We start from the raw sequence: 22,173 nt of genomic DNA on the forward strand, positions 1-22,173 counted from the left end.
GTTTGGCATTTTACACCATCATGCCTGAAGTCTGAAGTTTCTGATGTCCAAAAACTGAACCCTAGCATATGTCCCACAAAGTGCCTTTAGATAACAGCTTCTGTGTCTACTACTGTATTAATGAAACTGAACCAACATGATCCATACTTCTCCCTATCTGTATGCAGATTTGCAATGGTTGAGCACTGGAATAATTGCAGCTATATGTAGTTAATAAAGAAATTAATGTTTACAGTAAGCAAAACCCATAGAATGGGAACCATGTTTCTTCTGGACTGGTATGAAGCTCTTTCATCTCACCAGGGTGGATAACAAAGTGAGGCTGCTAGGAAAAATGCCACCACGGGATCAGTGCCTCTCAGAGGTGACGGGCTGTGATATTTCTCAATCCATAAGAGACTGATGTAAAAACAAATAAATAAATAAAAACTGAATATAAAAACCAAGCTGTCATAAACGGCAGTTTTCCATATTGTCTTAATTTCTGTATTTTATCAAAGCTGCAAGAGAAGAACAATAATTAAGTTTTCCAAATCATATCTCGTTTTAAAACTATTTATATTGTTGCTTCATAACTAACACTATAGGCCCCCAGGGCTGTATGAAACTTTAGCCTTCGTAATTACAAACATAAATGGTTAAACAAAGGCTGATAATCTTAATGTGGCTGGTAACAGGAGGGAGAGCTTGGTGCTAGAACTTGTAGTGTCTTGAAAAAGCTTCTCAATAACTGTAAAACAGAAGAAATTTCTGTTTATTCAAAATGGACCAAGATGGTGTGTGTACTGGAATTTTCTATTGGCCTAAGACCAGTGAAAAAACTCAGGTTGGTAGATGGGTAATGAGTGCTGGCATTGTGGTCCTGTATTCCTGGCCGGTTCTGTGATGAGTGCTGGCGTGTATCTGTCCACACTGAGACGCTGACACCAGGTGGCTTCCCTGGAAACCCAGCACTGATTTCAAGGGCAAACAGCTGGAGTGTGCTCTAATTGAATTCCAGGCTAATTATGAGGGAGTCTGTTTCTGCATCGAACCCCAGGTAGGAGTGTGCTCATGCATCAGTCTGCCGATTTACTGTGAGGGAGCCTAAATGGCACACATGCTTTACATAGACTGCAGTGCAATAAATAACCTGGCGAGAAGTTCCAAGGAGAACTCACACTAGCACAGAGCTATTAGCTGTATGATGTCAGTAGGATATATGAACACCTGCTATTGAAATCTTTTGTTTATGACAGCAGCCAATCAGAAGAAAGTTAACAGGAGAGGTAGAGGAGCTAAATGGGCTGCTCTAAACAGCAAGCTGAAAAATAAAACTGAAGCTATGATTCCTGGAGTGCCATTTGAAGCTACCTTCAAAATAGAGTCAATCGTAGATCGCTCTATTAAAATACCAAAGTAATAATCACCACACAGCATATTTACAGTCTGCTGCAAAAAAGTTGTTTGTCTCTATGCAAAGTCATCCCTTCCTGGGTGGGTGAAACTGATCTCCAGTGGTGATAGCAGTTACATTACTAGTCGCTTCTATCAAAAGTAACTCAGTTACTTCAAGTTACTCATTACTTTCAAAGTAACTAGTTACTAGGGAAAGTAACTTTGGTTTTACTCAGAGTTCTCTTATTAATGTGTTGCTTCCCACACTGGATACCAAGCAAGGATGCCAGTCTTCTAGCTTGCTCGATTTTTTTTGGAAGGGTATAAATAATGAAAGGTGTTGGATTGGCCAATTGGTCATGATCGACTCTGGGCTGGACCAATTACAGCCGAGGAGGTCGGATGCACCCTCCCCCTTGTTTAGCAATCTTATAGACGGACTAAAGAAAATGGAGAACAAAAAAAGGAAAGAAGGTGCAGAAAAAATTAGGGCCAAAAAGAAACAAGCCCTTCAGGCAGACGCTGCCAAATGTGTAAAAATAACTGAATTGTTTGGCGGTAGCTATGGCATAGCTTCCACAGATTTAGCAACATCAGCAAGTGGTGGAGGCCAGCAGGTGGATAAGGGAAAGGGGAGGCAAGAGGAGGAGAGACCCGAGGCGGCCGCCGGTCATAGTGGCAGAGGAACTGAACTTCAGGTAAGAAGTTATGACCTGCTGTCTATCTGTGTCAGATATAAACCAAGTTTAGTTGTAGTTTGTTTTCGTTGTGCTGACTTTTTACAGTCGCTTAGAATAACTGGTACTGTGTACTAGCTAGCATGACGGAGTTTATATACTGCTGGGCGGGTGCTATGAAGTTACTGATAGTTAATTTTATTTTATGCTTAAGGTTAGTTTCTCAAACTCCTCAAAATCTTAACAAATTGTGCCAATCCTTACATGTTGCACCAGGCTGATTTATCATCTAAAGTGGAGAAGTCTGTGACAGAGGAGACAGAAGAGCAGCAGAGAGAGATGGAGAGATGACTTCATGTCATCCATGAGGGATGCATTTGACATGTGTTTCACATATTATAGCCCAACAAGTTACTTATAGCAATTTAAATACGAGCAATCAGTTTTTGGCAGACAATCAGTTTTTGGCACAACACCGGCTATTGCAGTAATAATACAACAGCTTCTTGCCATTGTTTGTGTTTCTTCTTATCGCTGTGTGACTGAGTTCAATTGAAAGCCTGCATGCACTAGTACCTCTTGCCACAAGTTCCCAGAATCCTTTGCGGTTTTACCCCTGAATGACGTCACATTTTTGGTGGGCCGGTCTCTAGTCAAAATGCCCGGGCCGATTTTTTGTCCCAGTCCAGCCCTGCTGCCACAGTGCACTGTGCCACCTATCAACAGAAAGAAAAAAAATGTGCATATTTCCACGAGAGAAATCCCACTAATCTATTAATTAATTAATCAATCAATCTAATAAACCTAAACCTACACCATCCTCCCTATTCTGGTATTCTAAACAGTACTTAGCCGAAACCCAAAAGACTGCTTGGTCGAGTTAACCTCCTGAACTATCTACAACAGGTGGTGGAAACCTGAAATTAAAACAGAGAAAACTAGAGGTGAGAGTTGATCATTACTGAATATTAAAAATAATAAATGACAGATTTAGTGATATTTTCATAAACTATTTATTTACCACATCAATAAACAGCATGGAAAGCAAAATATTTTTTTCTAACATGGCAACCTTTAAAAAGTGAAAGGAGACAGAGAGACAGGTGAGAAACAATAAAACTTAATTGACTGGTACAGTATCTAGACAATGTGGGAAAATACTGGCATCGTTTACAGTACTTACTTCTGAAGAAATTAAGATGGGACCCTGAAAAAAATTACCATGTACAATAATGGATTTCTATGCATTTTACATCGGATGAAAACGTTGGTTGTAAGATTCAGATATTTATTTGTTAAAAGCGAGACATTTTAAATGAGAATAAGAAAGAAAAGTATTTCTTTGTGCCCCCCCTTTCCCCTGTTAATGCCCTACCTGCCCCCCTGGCAAAACATTGCTAGACCCGGAACAGGCGAGGGAGGGGAGAGGATGAGAGGAGAAGAGGCAGCTGTAGCGTAAAGACAGAATAACTCCAGCTTTGTGTCTTTTTCATTGTAGCTGAAGTGCGGGACAAACTGTTCCTTTTCACCTCAATAAGAAACGCGTAATAATTTCTCTGAATGCGGGACAATTCCGTCTTTTACGGGACGGTTGGCAACTCTACTAACTAACCTTATGAATAAAGTGCAACATCAGTAACATCATAGCACCACCCAGCTGTATAGAAACTCCATCATGCTAGCTAGCACGCAGTACGAGTTATTGTAACTGACTGTAAAAAGTCAGCACAACGAAAATAAACTCCAGCTAAACTTGGTTCATATCTGACCCAGATAGACTGCAGGTCATAACTTCTTACCTGAAGCTCAGTTCACCTGACACTCGGACCGGCAGCCGCCTCGGGGCTCTCCTGCCTCCCCTTCCCTCATCCACCCGCTGGCCTCTGTGGAAGCTCCGCCATAGCCACCACCAAGCAACTGAGCTATTTTTACACATCTGCCAGCATCTGGCCAATCCACCACCTTTCACTGTTTATACTGAAAAAAAAGAAAAAAAACCATCAGCCCATAAAAACAAAAAATCACCATCGGCCCACTGAGTCCAGCTATGGCTGCATATGTGTTTAGTAGGAATTTCTTTTTGTAGAGAGCTAGCAAAACAACCGTTTTCGAGGGCACTGGAATCCCGACTTCTCTGACGAGGCTAACCAGAACTCCGTTTACTCGAGTGTGACATCATTCCCAGGTTCGTGTTCTGATTTCGGAGGTAAGTCGAACGAACACATGAAGTAACGAATAACGAGCCTATCTAAATTCCAGTAACGATTAACGCTTTCCTAATTTTGGCATAATAACTAGTTACCGTGCTCGTTACCACAATAATACCGTCGATACTGTAACGCGTTACTTAATAACGCATTAGTCCCTAAACTGATGGTATGTACCACCATCAGATAGAAGACGTGGCTGACCTTCACAAAACTTACCAGGGGCTGGATAAAGCTGGACTGAAAGACAGCACAGAGGCACTAATCACTGCAACACAGGAACAAGCTCTGAACACAAGATCCGTAGAGGTTAAGGTCTACCACACACGGCAAGACCCCAGGTACAGGCTGTGCATGAGGTCCCTGAGACAATCTAGCTCATAACAGCAGGGTGCAAGAAGCTAGCAGGCATGCATATATGGAACACTGCAGCCATGTGGCCAGGATAATATACAGAAATATATATGCTGAGTACGGCCTGGATGTTCCCAGGGCGAAATCGGATCTGCCCCCGTGGGTGACTGAGAATGATCAAGGTAAGATCCTGTGGGACTTCCAGATACACACAGAAAAACTGGTGATAGCTAACCAGAAAACAAATAGACATAGTAGTGGTCAACAAGGAGAGGAAGATGGCTGTAGTGATAGATGTAGCTCTACCAAGTGATAGCAACATCAGTAAGCAAGAAGCAGTGGTCTCTGTGCATTCGTGGAGCACTTGGGGCAGTGAGCAGATCCCAGGAACAACATCTGAGATCTCTCTCCAGAAAAGCACAGTCCTAGGAACAGCAAAGATATTGCACAGGACCTTCAAGCCTTGGTAGAGGATTTGAAGGGTAAAGGCTGCCCCCTGGGTCAGTGGGGAATTTCAGTGACTTTGTTTCTAAGCTGTCCTTTAGTTTCTTTACTGTGACATGATTCTTAGAAAGCTCTTAGTCTAGCCATGATTTTTCTATTTTTCTCTTATTTTTATAAGACTGATATGAATAATACAGGAAAGACAGAATGCCTGTACTGTTTGGGTTGGGTGATGCCAACGAGTCCTCTGGTCCTAGGCCACTACACCCCTCAGTCTAAATGTGAAGCTGCTGCTGGTGCACAACCCTTCTGAAAATTTGTCACTGTAATGCACAGTTCTGATAGTTCTGATAGTGTTTAATTAAGGACTATAGCAAAGGTTATCCATGGCCATCCTTTGTTAAATATATGATAAAACATTGATAGCTGACTGAACACTTCATATCTCTAAGTACTGCAAGAGAAGCAAGGGAAAGCTGTATTAATGTGAAGACCTTGGTCCTTGTGGTTCCTTTTTAGCCCAAGATGCTACTTCACAACATACCTTTGAGGATAGATCATCTCTCATCAACGAGAAGCAGAAAGTGGTCTTGTATCCAATTAGATTTGACCTTTCTCCTGGAGGAGAGAGTAGTCCAGTCTTAACCATGCTCTAATTACCTGATGAGGCTGACAGTCACTTAACATAGTTTTACTTTGAACACATTATTAAGGAGATGTCAGGAAACAAAAGCTAATAGGTAGGAGGTGTGTGCTGATTGTTTTGTTGCATTAGACTGATGATGTGAAAGGCTGATAGTTATTTAATCCTCAGATCTCTCATTCACAAGTTCAGCTCAGTCAGTACAGTTTGCCTCTTTGATACAACAGGCAACAAAGTGATAACCAGTGTGGTCACCAATGGATAAAACAAGCTTTGTGTAGTGACTGAATATTTTTTGTGTTGTTAATCTGCTATGTTGCCCTTTGGAAACCAAAACATCTGTTTCACACCTGTTCTGCTTGAAGTATGCTCTCTCAGGTGTTCGTCCATTAGTTTTTTTTAAAAAATATTTTCTTTGTAATTTCTTTTGTAATAATGTTTTTTTCATTTGTTTTAAGATCTGAAGACATAAACGCTTAGTGCTGTACAGGTTTAAAACCCCTCAAGTTAAATTTGTTATTTGCCTCAAAAGGCAAATTGGGTTCTAAGTTATCATGTTAAGTTAAGCCTTCAAACAGGTGACTTTTGTTTTTGTTTTTAATGGAGTATCAGACCCCATTCATACACACACACACACACACACACACACACACACACACACGTTGTAATATATAACAACTTTGTCAACACCCAACCTTTATCACATTATGTAAAGCTCTTCAGTTCTTTAAAGTTTTTGACCAACTCTTCATGTTTACTTCCTTCTGTTGGAAGCTTGTTTCAGACAATGGACAACTGAGTGCTTACACTGGTCTTTCAATAATGTACAGCTCTTTCATACTGGTAATGGAGGGTGGAGGGTGAATTATTTTGTTCTGCTTATTCCCTTTTTCTTGGCTGGAAACATCATTTCAAGACATTTCTTTATTACCAAGCAATTAAGCTGGTGAAAGAATGATTTCCTTCATTAGTCTTCTTACTAATTATTAGTTCAATTATAAGTCAGAAAGGCTAAGGTGGGTGCTGGTTTAGCTCAATGGTTTGAGCAGCCTGCACATTGTATCGTCACCCTGGCACAATGAAGTTGGGTATCTGCAGAACCCTTTTATTTAGTTATGTGTTTTTATATTTACTGTATCGTGCATCAGTAGCTAGCAGTCGAGCTAACATAGCATGGTGGAAGCTAACAGCACAAAGTTAAAAGTCTGAATGATTTTCACACCTGCTGTCCCAACAGCTGTTCTTTATATATGGTAAATGGTAAATGGCCTGTATTTATATAGCGCTTTACTAGTCCCTAAGGACGCCAAAGCACTTTACACATCCAGTCATCCACCCATTCACACACTGGTGATGGCAGCTACATGTAGCCACAGCCACCCTGGGGCGCACTGACAGAGGCGAGGCTGCCGGACACTGGCGCCACCGGGCCCTCGGACCACCACCAGTAGGCAACAGGTGAAGTGTCTTTCCCAAGGACACAACGACCGAGGCTGCAGTAGTTTGGGACTTAACAAAGTGCAGTAATGAGATTTTATGACTTTAGTGCTTTCATTGCACTGAAAACAAAGATTTGGTGTTTCTTATAAGCTGCACACAGAGCAGGTTTTGTGTGTAATTTGCACTGAGAGCAAGGAAATGAGAAACTAGTGGGACTGTAAACAAAATCAGTTTACAGTACAGTTATAATAATCATCTGATATCAGATGATTTATAACATAAACAACACTTTTTATTTTACTACTTCAACGCAAATTCAAGAACTTTAAGGTTTTTGAATAATTCTTTGTTGAATTTCTTACATAACGTTAGAAAAGCTGTAATTACATTTTCTCTTACTTATGATATCGTATCAGAACTGAAAAAAGTTGGATTTGTTCATACCTACCTGCTACACCTGACGCCTTAATTAATATTTGTGTTTCTGTAGGCACACATTTCTATCCATAGAATTCATGCACCAATTTCTTCTTGTTCATCAAATACAAATCTATTTAGGATGCCTTTGTGACCAGCTGTATCAACAAAATTCACTTATTCATAAATGGATGTCTAAATAATAATCATGCACAGACAAACATGCTACTACACAGTTTTGCTAAGTTGATGTTAAAGCTAGAATACACAGAAACAACACTAAAAGCATTTAGCCACTTTTAATTTGGTCTACGGTCACACCTGTCATGTAGCAACACGTGTCAGGCATCAATTTGTAGCTTCATCTCAGCAAGTCGCCTCTGGTAGTGTGAAAAAGTGCCTTGAGGTGACTGCTGTTGGTGCAGATCTGCCTGCTCTGCTTTTATCTGCTGTCATGTTCTGACACCGTTTATTTATTTTTGCTTAATTTCTGCTTGTTGCTTTGACTCTGTCCATTTTTCTGCCAAATATTATGATTTATGTGACGGTTGCTTAAGTAAAATTTACTTTGTTTCCATGTTGTTTTATTTAGCTTTTTTACTTATGCTTCTAAATGTTCCCTTTAAAAAATATGAAATGTTGTGAAATATTAGACAGGACCAAAGACTATAAGATTCAATAAGATGACTATATCATACTTTTAATTGACTAAAATTGAGCAAATTCAGCTGATTATAAATGCAAAGTATGGGGTCACCCCCTTTGCTCACCTTGCAGATCTCATCCCTTATTCCCAGTTTGAGTTTTTAATGGCTTGATCCAGTCCCAGGGCCCATGCTGGATGTCATTCCTTGCTCTCCACCCACCCACCCACCCACCCACTCTGTAGCTGTCACTAGCAAATGAGACCAAAAAACAAAAAAACTAATCACATGACTTGTAAAACAGATTGATGATCAGAATGATTAACAGAGCTCAAGTTTCCCAACTGCAGTATCAATGAATTATATTCTAACTTCCTATAAAATTGACAGTGTAACATTACTGAATACTACATAATATTTTAACCATGGTAAGTATGGCTGTGTCTCAGGCTTCTCATCAAGAGCCCACTTTCCAAATCCCATCTCATTTTATTAACAATGCCTTTTTTGCAATTCATGACAAAATTAATTTAATTCTTAAAGCTTCTCATCCCAATCCTGATATCCTAATATCATCCTATCAATGAAGTTAAGTATAATAATAACTATAATGATCTCACTTTCAATAATTTTGTTATCAGCATAGCTAATCTAGGGAAAATTAGGCTGCTGATCCCATCTTTCACCCGTTGTTCAAATGGTCTTTAATGCAACTATCGAATCAGTCCCACGGCAGCAGCTCAATGCATGTATATGTCTGAGCTGTTGAAGTTCAAATTGAGCATCAGAAGAACAGAGCAGTCTGGGTTATGATTATGATTGTGGATGGCTGCTAACTTTCTGCTTCTTAATTCAGATCAAACTGAGGTTATTGTACTAAAATCTTAGAAATATGGTATCTAAGCAGATTCTTACTCTGGATGGCATTACCTTGGCCTCCAGTAACACTGTGAGGAACCTTGGAGTCATTTTTGACCAGGACATGTCCTTCAACGCACATATTAAACAAATATGTAAGACTGCTTTCTTCCATTTGTGCAACATCTCTAAAGTTAGAAATATCCTGTCTCCGGCCTCTGGGCCTGGGGCTCGGTCACTCAGGCACAGCTGGCTGCCGGCGGAGCTCACGGGCGCGTCACTGCAACTCCCCCTGGCTTCTGCTCCGCGGCTGCTGAGTGAGCCCTCATCTGGGACTCTCCTCAGCTCTTTCTGGGACAGTGGCGCGGCTGCCCCTCTGTTGGTCTTCCTTGGTCTCTTGTGTTCTGGGGGCCTCTGGATGTCTGGAGTCTTGATCTCCTCCATACCTGCTTCATGCCCTGGAGGACGGGGCTGTGGCCCCCCCACACCCTCTAGCAGATCATTACATGAAGGAACCTTTTAAAAACAAGCGCGTCCATGCTCACAGGTGTACACACGGGTGATCACACCCACAAACTACACCCTTTTTGGCTCCTACCTCAAAGCACACTGTGTTCTGTTGATCTTATGTGCTGCACAATAATGTTTAATATTTAGTATTTACTGTCATATTCCCATATATCATTGTGATGTTGTTTATTCTATTGCTCTAGTCTTCTTCTGCTTGTTTTCTTTTTTTCTCAACAGGTGATCCAGGAAAAGAGAAAGAAAAAAAAGGTGATGAAGCAGATTTTCATCGTCTTTTCTCTCTATCTCTTTTCTCCTTTTTCTTTCCCTCTCCTTCTGTTAACTTTCTTCTGAACTTTTCTTCTTGTTTTTCTTTCCCATCCCTGAGTCCAGTCTGGTCTGATTACAATAACTTAGAATAAAAATAACTAATAAAGATCAAATAAACTATGACAATCAAGTGGACTAGTATAGCAAAAGGCCCACTTGGGAAAGTAAATCTGTTGGGCATTTTTCTTGGCCTTCAGACAATAATTCTGATTGCTACAGTGCCAGACAGGACACAAAGAAAAAGAAAGAAATATCCTGTCTCAGAGTGACGCTGAAAAACTAGTTCATGCATTTATTACTTCCAGGCTGGACGACTGTAATTCATTATTATCAGGAAGTCCTAAAAACTCCCTGAAAAGCCTTCAGCTAATCCAAAATGCTGCAGCAAGAGTCCTGACAGGGACTAGAAAGAGAGAGCAGATTTCTCCTGTTTTGGCTTCCCTTCATTGGCTTCCTGTTAAATCCAGAATTCAAAATGCTGCTCCTCACATACAAGGTCTTAAATAATCAGGCCCCATCTTATCTTAATGACCTTGTAGTACCATATCACCCTATTAGAGCACTTGGCTCTCGCTCTGCAGGCCTACTTGTTGTTCCTAGAGTATTTAAAAGTAGAATGGGAGGCAGAGCCTTCAGTTTTCAGGCCCCTCTTCTGTGGAACCAGCTTCCAGTTTGGATTCAGGAGACAGACACTATCTCTACTTTCAAGATTAGGCTTAAAACTTTCCTCTTTGCTAAAGCATATAGTTAGGGCTGGACCAGGTGACCCTGAATCCTCCCTTAGTTATGCTGCAATAGACGTAGGCTGCTTGGGATTCCCATGATGATAATAATAATAATAATAATGGATTGGATTTATATAGCGCTTTTCAAGGCACCCAAAGCGCTTTACAATGCCACTATTCATTCACTCTTGCATTCACACACTGGTGGAGGCAGCTATGGTTGTAGCCACAGCTGCCCTGGGGCAGACTGACAGAAGCGAGGCTGCCATATCGCGCCATCGGCAGGGTAAAGTGTCTTTCCCAAGGACACAACGACCAGGACAGAGAGCCCAGGGATCGAACCAGCGACCTTCCGGTTACAGATATGCTTCCTTCCCAATCCCCTGAGTTTTTCCTTTCCAGTCACCTTTCTCACTCACTATGTGTTAACAGACCTCTCTGCATTGAATCATATCTGTTATTAATCTCTGTCTCTCTTCCACAGCATGTCTTTATCCTGTTTTCCTTCTCTCACCCCAACTGGTCGCAGCAGATGGCCCCGCCCCTCCCTGAGCCTGGTTCTGCCGGAGGTTTCTTCCTGTTAAAAGGGAGTTTTTCCTTCCCACTGTCGCCAAAGTGCTGCTCATAGGGGGTCATATGATTGTTGGGTTTTTCTCTGTATCTATGAACCGCCTTGAGGCGACTTTTGTTGTGATTTGGCGCTATATAAATAAAATTGAATTGAATTGAATTGAAATCATTAGAATAGAGAACTTGCACTAACATATATTTCTGTTTTTACTGGACTCAAAGATGTGATCGTGACGGATTTATCAAAATATTTTGCATAGATTTTTGGGTATGAGTGCTGAACTGTGTGATTACTATTGATATACACAAACACAATAAATAATCATTCATCAACCTGTCTTGTGACCTGCCTGACTATCAAGCTCTCTTCTGGAGAACCATGGTGGCCCTAAGCAGCTGCACAGTCTGCTTATCCCTTTGGCTGCCATGCATTAACATAAATTTTTTGCCTGGGAAATACACCCACCGTACCTTTAGCTAACAAACAAATTGTGTGCTAAACTACAGAAGTGGGAACAAAGTACAATCACTGTTTATTTTTTCTTTTCTTTTTTTGCCTGTCCCGGTTGGTTCTTTAACCATCAGAATTACTGTGTGAAGGCCAAGAAAGATACCCAACAGATTTACTTTACCTTTGTTATCACGGCCTTGCCGTATTGGTCAATTTGATTGATCTTTGTTATTATTTATTTATTTTATTCAGACGGGACAGACATGACTGGGGAATGGGAAAGGGAGAGAGAAAGTGTTAGGTCGGCCCCGCTAGTTCAAAGACTTATCACCCGTGAAGAAAGCAAGACAACAACTTAACCGGTTTTTACTTGCTAGCAAGGGGAGGATCTCAGAGCAGCACCTCTGCCCTCGGTCTCAGACCACTCCAAAGAACCCAGCTTCTCTCAATGACTATCGCCCTGTAGCCCTCACCTCAGTAGTGATGAAGTGCTTTGAACGCCTGGTCAGAGACTTCATCATTTCTTCACTACCAGACACACTGGACCCACTACAGTTCGCTTACCATCCAAATCGTTCCACAGACGATGCCATCTCTCATCTCCTCCACACATCACTCACTCACTTGGACACTAGAAGGGGGAATTATGTTAAAATGCTCTTCATAGACTACAGCTCTGCATTTAACACCATAATTCCCTCCACACTCACCACCAAGCTGGAGCATCTGGGACTCAGCTCATCTATGTGTCAGTGGATCTCCAACTTCCTAACTGGCAGACCGCAGGCAGTAAGGATGGGCGGACATGTCTCAGCCTCCACCACTCTCAGCACTGGAGCCCCCCAGGGGTGTGTTCTGAGCCCCCTACTGTACTCTTTGTACACATATGACTGTGTGGCCACTACCAGCTCCACCACCATCATCAAGTTTGCTGACGACACCGTCGTGGTGGGCCTGATCTCTGATAACAACGAGACGGCCTACCTGAAGGAGATTAGGAATCTGGAGAACTGGTGCCAGAGGAACAACCTCCTTCTAAACGTCAGTAAGACAAAGGAGCTGATAGTGGACTTCAGCACTAAGCAGGAGAGGAACTACCAGACCCCCGTCATCAACGAGTGCCCAGTGGAGAGAGTGGACAGCTTCAAATACCTCGGAGTTCACATCACGCAGGACCTGTCATGGTCCTGTCACATCAACACCGTGGTGAAAAAGGCCCGACAGCGTCTCTACCACCTCAGACGCTTGAGAGACTTCCAACTGCCCTCCAAGGTGCTCAGGAACTTTTACTCGTGCACCATAGAGAGCATCCTGACGGGAAACATCTTAACCTGGTTCGGGAACAGCACCATGCAGGACAGACGAGCTCTACAGAGGGTTGTGCGGTCAGCTGAGCGCACCATCCGCTCCGAGCTCCCTGACCTGCACTCAATCTACAGCAGGCGGTGCTGGACCAAGGCCAGGAAGATCGTGAAGGACCTCAGCCATCCCAACAACAGACTGTTCTCTCTGTTGAGGTCAGGAAAGCGATTCCGCTCCCTGAAGACCAACACAGAGAGACTGAGGAGGAGCTTCTTCCCGCAGGCGATACGGTCTCTCAATCACACCACCACACAGTACTGACCCACACATATGGTTCTTACACACACACTGGACTTTCTGGACTTTGGTTTTGCACAACACTGGTCACTATATTCTTCATTCCGGTTAATACTTGTACAGCTGCTGTTATTGTGTATATATTTATTTATATTTATATTTCTTCATACATTCTTATATAGTTCTATATTGTGTATTTTGTTGTACAGTTATTTTATTTTCAACTTTAATTTATATATTTTATCTTATTCTTTCCCAGTTAAATTTACCCTTCATTCTAATTTGTGTTGTACAGTTATTTCATTTTTAACCTTAATTTATATTTTATTCCTTCCTAGTTAAATTTACCCTTTTTAATTTTTCATATTTATTTCCTATCTTATTCATAGCCTTTTCCTTTTTTGTTTTCTTTAGGTCACGAGCAGTTGTCCAAGCATTTCACTACATATCGTACTGTGTATGATTGTGTACGTGACAAATAAAATTTGAATTTGAATTTGAATTTTGATTCCCCTGCAGCCTTTATTCTGTGAACACAGTTTACAAAAACACCCATCGTAAAAAAAAACCCTATAGTGCGTCATAAAACTAAGGCACTGAGTGTGTGTGTATGCATGTACGAGCATGTGTGTGTGTGTGTGTGTGTGTGTGTGTGCACGTGTGTGTGCACGTGTGTGAGTCTGTGTGTGGATGTGGGTGTTTTTGTGTGACTTCCTGCTGATCACAAAGGGTCATCTCCCCTCACCCTGTATATGCCTCAACCCCTTTAATGGTCACCCATACACAAGCACAGGCGGGGCTATAAATTGAAAGAAGTAAACATCCTCACTAAATAAGGACAGAAACAGAATGTCTTTGATCATACAGTTTGAACCAAGGCTTAAAAATGTACGTACAATAATGGCAACATTTAACAATTTCACCCTAACAGAAAGAGGAGGGGGGGGGGGGGGGGGGGGGGTGAAGAAAAACAGAGGAGAAACGGGACAGTGAGAGAAGACAATAAAAGAGAGCGAACAAGAAGCAAAAGGAGGGACAGTGAGAAAGGGCACTTAAAAAGAGAAAGAAGAAAAAAAAAATCTCCTGGATCACCTGTTGACAGAAAAAGAAGAGAAAACAAGCAAAAAAAAAAAACCCAGAGCAACAAACTAAACACAACACCATCACGTTAATCTAGCCAAGTGTAAACAGCAGTAAATACTAAATATCGAATGTTGTTGTGTAGCAAGAAGGACCGACAGCGCACAATGTGCTTGGAAATAGCAGCCAATAAAGGTGTAGTTTATGTCTATGAACAGTGAACACCCGTGTGCACACCTGTGTGAATCAGCGTGCTTGTATTCAAAAGATTTCCCCATGTAATGGTGTGCTAGATCACAGGTGTCCAATTCCAGGCCTCGAGGGCCGGTGTCCTGCAGGTTTCAGATGTGTCCTTGATCCAACACAGCTATTTCAATGCCTAAATTACCTCCTCAACATGTCCTGAAGTTCTGCAGAGGCCTGGTAATGAACTAATCATTTGATTCAGGTGTGTTGACCCAGGGTGAGATCATGTACTGCAGGGTTTAGATTGGGGCGATCGTGGCTCAAGAGTTGGGAGTTCACCTTGTAATCAGAAGGTTGCTGGTTCGAGCCCCGGCTTGGACAGTCTCGGTCGTTGTCTCCTTGGGCAAGACACTTCACCCGTTGCCTACTGGTGGTGGTCAAAGGGCCCAGTGGCACTAGTGTGGGGAACCATAGCCCACAGGGCATGAAGCAGGCATGGATCCAGGCCGCAGAAATCCAGAGGCCCGAGGGCCCCCCAGTCTCCAACCACCATGGAACCACCATGCCCTCCCATGTTTTAAATGCACTTTAGAACAGCATGCAGCAACACTACATATGAGCGGGCGGAGGGAGGTTTGGGGTCTTCACTCACTCCTGTTCTGTTAACCGTCGGATTGGGGTCTGGGATGCGGGGCCTCCCTGCTATTGCAGATAAGGAGGCGGCCTGCTTTCCTCCACCCCATAGAGAAGGGCTAGATCTCCTGGGTCTGGGTACGGTTTGCCCCTCTAGGGGCAGGGGTACCCGGACCTGGGATATAGAGTATTTTTGGGGAGTGTGAATGTGTGTAATGTGTCTATTTGTGTCTGTCTCCACTTCGGGTGAGTGCCGAGTATTCGTTTGTGTATATGGGGGTGGGAATGCACGTTTGTGTCTGTGTGCGCCTGTTCGTCTGTGTCTATATGTCAGGTTGGGTCTTAGACTCCACCTCTCTGGGAACATCTCAGGCTCTCCGAGGTATGGAGGCCCATCTCCCCTCACCACACTCCCTGCCGGTGGCTGACGCCCTCAGACGTTGGTGTGTTGGTGGTTCTTGGCGTCTGGGGGTGGGCGCTCATCTATGTACCGGCTCACTCCTGGTGGCCGATTGGCGGGGCCTGGCGCCTGTGGCCCGGCTGGGCCCCTTCCGTCCTCTCTGGCACAGCTGGCTGCCGGCAGAGCCCGCTGGCATGTCACTGCAACCCCCTCTGGCCTCTGCTCCATGGCGGCTGGGTGACCTATCGTTTGGGGCTCTCCTCATCTCTACCCAGGAGGGTGGCACGGTTGCCCCCCTGGTGGTCCTCCTTGGGTCCTCGTATTCTGGGGCCTCTGGATGTCTGGGGCCTGGATCTCCTCCATACCTGCTTCATTGCCTGGGGGACGGGGCTATGGCTCCCCACTCCCTAGCAGATCATTACATGGAGAAACCTTTTGAATACAAGTGTGCTGATGCACACAGGTGTACACGGGTGTTCACAGACACAAACTACACCCTTCTTGGCTGCTACCTCAAAGCACATTGTGCACTGTCAATCTTGTGTACTGCACAATAATATGTAATATTTACTATCTACTATTATCCACTGTTAGCTAGTTTATTGTGACTGTGTTGTATTCATTATGTTGCTCTTTCTTGTTTGTTTTCTCTTCTGTTTTTTCTTATCTCCATACAGGTGATCCAGGTGTTTTGTTTGTTTCTTTCTTTCTTCCCTCCTTTCTCACCATCTCTTCTCTCCTCTATTTTTCTTTCTCTCGCTCTCTTTCTTTCATTCTTTCTCCCTGTCCTATCCCCCAGTCATGTCTGTCCCGTCTGTAACAACTGAAAATCAAATAAAATTAATACATAATTGTCATAAAGGTCAATCAAATGGACCAATATGGCAAGGCCATGATGATCCAACTGGTAAAGTAAATCCGTTTGGCATCTCTTTGCCTTCAGACAACAATTCTGATGGCTAAAGATCCAAAGGGGAAAAACTGCACTTTAGAACAGCACACAGTAACACCACATATGAACGGGCGGAGGGAAGCATGGGTCTCTTTATACCTCCGTTCTCTCTTTACCATTGGGGCTGGGAGAAAGAGTTGGCCATCTGATCGAGGTCTGGATGCGGGGCCTCCCTGCTGCTGCGGGGCCATGGGCAGTCTGCTTGTCTCCACCCCAGTGAAAAGAGTAACATCTCCTGTGTCTGGGTACCATCACCCCTCTGGGGGTGGTGGTGCCTGGACCAGGGGTTTAGAGTATGTTTGGGGAGTGTGAGTGTGTGTACAGTGTCCATTTATGTTTGTCTCCACGTTGGGCGAATGATGAGTATTTGTATATGTGTGCATGAGGATGGGAATGTACGCTTGTGTCTGTGTGTGCCTGTTCGTCTGTGTCTATATGTCAGGTCGAGTCTTAGACTCCACCTCTCTGGGAACAAATACTTTGTTTCTGCAGGTCATATTTTTCAGGTATACATTCAGGTGTATTTGTGCATTTATTTTTCAGGACACTTTTTACTTTTACGACCTACATGGTTACATGAGTATTTGTACTTTTCACTCTCTATATTTTCAAAACAGACATTAAGTTAGGTTTAGGTCTATCAAATATAGCTAGGTGTTTATAGTGGGGGGCTAAAGTGGGCCAGAAAGAGTGCAAGTGTTGTGAGTTGTGGTTGCGGTTCTTGAGCAATTAACCAACCCCTACAGAAGAGGAGTGAGGATAAAGGGAGTAACGTTTTGCTTTTGGTTTTTTTTGTCAAATAATTAGAAATGTGTCAATTTTATGAGCTCAACAAACACACAAACTGTTTGTCCAGCTTGTCACATATTTTGTTGCTAGGTAAAAAAAAAACAACAACAGCTGCTGTATTTCCAGGTACAGAAAGAAGTTTCAAGATAAATTCAATAAGAGATGGAGAAAGACGTAAGAAAGGACAGACGTTAGATTTAAAGGTAAGGACTGCTCAGCGGCAAGAAATCTGCTGTGTTTTGGTAAATTATGTATTTTCATGCTGTGAAACATCCTGCACAACAAACTACGGTATAATTATTTTGTGTTATTTAAATGTTGAATGAAAATACTCTGTAGTCTTGTGCAGAATAATCAGGTTAGCTGCAAGCTACTTTGGTGAATTCACAATAAAAGAGTATGTTGGACAATTACATTTGGCGATATGAGCGCCTACAAAGCGGCCTCATACGGCGTGCGGCGCGCGGTGAGAGATGCCAAACGCCGGTACCGGGAACGTGTGGAGTCCCGCTTCCACCAGGGCGACACACGGAGTATGTGGCACGGACTACGCACCATTACGGACTACAAAGCCAGGGACACTGCGCCGATCAACGCCGACTCTGCATTCACCAACGAGCTGAATCAGTTCTACGCCCGTTTCGAGGTTAGCCAGGCGGCTAATGCTATCTACCGCCTGACTACCGAGGACAGTGATGTCATCAGCGAGAGACCGGTGACCAGCATCGCGGAGCATGACGTCCGAGAGGCATTGAGGAGAGTGAACACAAGGAAAGCGGCGGGGCCAGACGGCATCACCGGCCGTCTGCTGCGCTGCTGCGCTGACCAGCTAGCAGGTGTGTTCACTTACATCTTCAACGAGTCCCTGGCGAAGTCTGTGGTCCCCACATGCTTAAAAAAGTTCCACCATCATCCCTGTGCCCAAGAACAGCAAACCCTCATCCCTGAACGATTACCGGCCAGTTGCACTGACCTCGGTAGTAATGAAGGTGTTTGAGAGGCTGCTGAAGAACATCATCTCCTCCTCCATCCCAGACACCACAGATCCGCTGCAGTTCACCTACAGATCCAACAGATCCACAGAGGATGCCATCGCCCACGTCCTACACACCACTCTCAGCCACGTGGAAAAGAAACAGGGTAACTATGTGCGAATGCTGTTTGTTGATTACAGTTCAGCGTTTAACACAATAGTGCCCTGCAGACTGTTCACAAAGCTCAGGGATCTGGGACTTAACAGCCGTCTGTGTGCATGGGTGTTGGACTTCCTCACTGGCAGAACTCAGGTGGTGAGGGTGGGCAGGTGCTTCTCCAACAGCATCACCATCAACACAGGAGCACCTCAGGGATGTGTCCTCTCACCACTGCTCTACTCCCTCTACACTTCAGACTGTGTGGCCACCCATGGCTCCAACACCATTGTGAAGTTTGCTGACGACACAGTGGTGTTGGGTGCCATCTCCAACAATGATGAGGCGGCCTACATGGATGAAGTGAGAAATCTGGCATCGTGGTGCCAGGACAACCACCTCCAGCTGAACGTCAGCAAGACCAAGGAGCTGGTGGTGGACTTCAGAAGGGGTCAGCACAGAGACTACAAGCCCATTATCATCAATGGAGCTCCAGTGGAGAGGGTGCAGTCCTTCAAGTATCTTGGTGTCCACATCTCCTCAGACCTGACATGGACTGCCCACATTCAGGTCCAGACCAAAAAGGCTAGGCAGCGCCTGTATCACCTACGACAACTGAGGAAGTTCAGGGTCTCTCCAAAGATCCTCAGGATTTTCTATACAGGCGCTGTGGAGAGCATCCTCACACAGAACATGACATCGTGGTTTGGGAACAGCTGTGTGAAGGACCAAAAAGCTCTCCAGAGAGTGATCCGTACAGCAGAACGCTGCTGCAGGATTGCTCTCCCCCCGCTTAAGGACACCTACACCAGGAGATGCCGGACTAGAGCAGCGCAGATACTGAAGGACCCGTCCCATCCTGGCAACAAACTGTTCCAACTTCTGCAATCTGGTAGAAGGTTCCTCATCATCCGGGCAAGGACAGAGAGACTCAAGAGGAGCTTCTATCCCCAAGCCATCCGGGCCCTGAACACACACACCCGCCCTCTCACATCATCTATAACTGACTGAGACAGGACTCTTCCAGACACTCTAAACCCAGGCACAATGTACACTCCAAAGTCCTTTAATTTCAAATATTTTTATATCGTCTATTCTGTAAAATAGTCAGATGTCTATTCTTATTATATGTTCTTCCTCTACTACCCCCCCCCCCCCCCCATTTTTGCACATGTCGAGGAGCATGTCAGGCTACATTTCACTGTGTGTTATACTTGTATAACTATGCATGTGACAAATAAAGAACCTTGAACCTTTAAATAATTTGCAAAGAAGCTGATGATGCGTAGATTAATTGTGCCAGCTGTATATGGTCTAGTATGAAGACAATATGCAGTATATTGTCAGTGTAGGAAATGTAAATTAGCCAAGATATAGAGCTCTACTGAGCCACTACAACCAATTGTAGGGTTCCCAATTGAGCAAAGAAGTTGATTCTGTACTTTAGCTTTTACTGGAGTATTTTTAATACAGGTGGCCTGTCTGTGCTTCTACCTAAGTAAAGAATGTCTGTATTTTTGCCACCTCTACCGCACTGTGCAAAAACAGTTTGGTTGTTATGTGTATTGAGCTTTTTGAAATGTTGAATTTGAAATTATATGCCACTTTAAGTAACTCTGTTTATCCTTGAAGTAATGCAAGCATAGCTTTACATCTGAACCGTCACAGGGATGAGAGGAGAACAGGATGTGTGCAGGTGGTGTCATGTGGTTACTTACATAACAGTCTCTAAAAGGACCAGCTCATAAAAACCTGGCATCTCTTAACAGTATTTCATAATAAAATGCCAATCGGATTTAATTATAATTCATTCATAATTCACAGCTTTGAACTTTTCTAGCGTCTAACTCAGTTGGATGTGTATTTAACCTGCTAATTCACTGGTAGGCCTACAAAGTCAAAGTTGCACCAGATAATCTAAATAAAAGTGGTAAGTCATACTTGCAGGGGTGGATCTAGAAAGGTGGCATGTGCCACCCCAAAATGATCCCTTGCCAGCCCTAGTGCCACAAGGTATCTTACCAACGTGTACATAATAAGCAAATACTCCTGTGTGCTATAGACTACAGTATACACACCTACTTACTGTTTTTTGTTTGTTTGTTTTTGTTCAGCCTGCGTCTGTTAATTAATTTGTGTTAATTAATTACAGCTCAAACGGCAAAAAATGCACGTGCTCTTTGCCAGCCCGTTCCCAGCCTGTAACCAGCGCGCTATGCTGTTAAGGGCGATCATTGGTTAATGGTAGTCATATGACTGATGCAAGCCAGTCCTTTTATTGAGCAAAACTGTGATTAATAGTTAAATATTACTGTTGAGGGGCACAGACACACACACACACACACACACACACACACACACACACACACACACACACACACACACACACACATATAGTGCCTTGTCTTAGAACCATTGGGGGGGTTTACGATGGGAGGTGCTTGTGTTGTTGTGTATTGTAACAGTTTGTCAATAAATAGCTGCGAGGAGAGCTGCTCTTTGAAGGATTTGGGCTGGAGACAGGTGAGGAGCATTGCTCCACTGCCTGGTTCTGACCAAAGCTCTCCCTCGCTAGCGAGTTAAAAAAGACTGGTTGAAGATGTTCTGTTTTACTTGTGTTCTTCATGAGGAATAAGTCTCTAAACTAGCGGGCCTGTGGAAACACAGACCCAACACTTTTATTACCAAGTTGAACCTGCCAATTAGTTTTGGTATGAATTACTCTTCCAAGATGAAGAGCATGCTTAGATGTCCTAACTAGGCCTTCCTGTTTTTTGTTTTTTTTTTACTTTCACAGTGCACTGAAAGTTTTGTTTGGTCATGCAACATGCAGCACTTGTACATAAAAGGCCAAAGCTGACTGTACTTCCTCAGGAGGCTGAGGTCCTTCAACATCTGCAGGAAGCTCCTGAGGATGTTTTATCAGTCGGTGGTTGCAGGAGTACTGTTCTATGCTGTGGTGTGCTGGGGGAACAGCACAGCAAAGAAGGACTCATCCTGGCTGGAAAAACAAATCAGGCTGGCTCTGTGGGGAAATCCTCTAGTTGAAAATCCTGTTTAAAAAAAGCACTTGGGACAATTGTGTTGGTGACAGCTTTTGTTATAATATCAATAATATTCATATGAATATGGGATACTGTTACATGTTTGCACAGACTTTTGTGGAATATGGAGACACTCCTGGCATTATATGAGCAAAGTGAGACTCCTTTTTTAGGGTTGGTGGAGATGAGTGTGAAGATCCAAACAATCCCTGTCAGTGATGGAGAAGCTTTGATGGAAATATTTGGTAAAAAGTTCACCAGCATGAAGGAAATGAAGTTTCAAACTTTCCTTAGGAGGAGCCCAGCACGCCTGCTTAAAGAAAAGTGAGTGTGGCGATGTGGATGCTTGCAGCGACTGCTGTATAGAGGCCATCCTGCTACACATGAAACACATCAGAGTCATAATTGTTATTTTAGTCACGTGTTTGTTTATTATCCTTATTGTTTTATCTGGGACTGTTTGCAGACATCTCAGAGAGAGGAGACAGCAGCATCTGAACAGAGACTCAAACCAGCAACCTGCAGCTCCCTGCTTGGCTGCTCCAGTTTTCTCCTCACTCATGTTGCCCACCAGTGATTTCTAGCTGCCCACCCACACAGCAGGCTAGAATATGCGCTGAGCCTCAGCACCCAATACTTGGACATGTTTTCTTTATTAAATAATGAACCAGACCCCAAAAGTAAACAGCTGTTATTGCTAGGCAACGGGAGCAGCA

Source organism: Aulonocara sp. 'chitande type north' Nkhata Bay, linkage group LG15, assembly GCF_057382095.1.
Source record: "Aulonocara sp. 'chitande type north' Nkhata Bay isolate Kocher_YH1m ecotype deep benthic linkage group LG15, A_spYH_male_GT1.1, whole genome shotgun sequence".
In the NCBI taxonomy this organism is placed as follows: domain Eukaryota; kingdom Metazoa; phylum Chordata; class Actinopteri; order Cichliformes; family Cichlidae; genus Aulonocara; species Aulonocara sp. 'chitande type north' Nkhata Bay.